Here is a 520-nt window from a genome sequence, read left to right on the forward strand (position 1 = left end):
AAATAATTAAATTATATATACATAAAACAATAGTGTTAGTTGAAATATGTGATTGTTAGAATATTAGCATCTTTATAGTATTGTTCCAATGGTAATAAATAGGTATAATAAGTAATAAAGAGCAATAAGATGAACCAAACAGGCTGAACACGTGTGTTTTTACTAAACAAACGATATGCAAATTAAATAATTACGAAATGTTAACGAAATGTTTATGAACGACAGTGCCTATATAAATGATTTTATTGACACAAGTTCTCATTCTCGTAATAGAACACTAGGGGCGAAAAATGGTGAACAAAGGTCAGATTTATATAGCCTAGGACAGTTCTTTGATATATGAAGTAACAGTGCTAAGATACACTGCGCGCCTAACATAAAACACGAAAGGCTAATGGCTGAAAGGTTCAAAATGTACGACATTTATTACCTGGCAGTCGTACTGTAGATGAATCAATAGGCGAATAAATTAATCAGTCAATAAAATTGATAAATGAATGGAAGGAAGCAAATTTAAGAA

This window comes from Penaeus monodon, chromosome 22 (assembly GCF_015228065.2).
Source record: "Penaeus monodon isolate SGIC_2016 chromosome 22, NSTDA_Pmon_1, whole genome shotgun sequence".
Lineage (NCBI taxonomy): Eukaryota > Metazoa > Arthropoda > Malacostraca > Decapoda > Penaeidae > Penaeus > Penaeus monodon.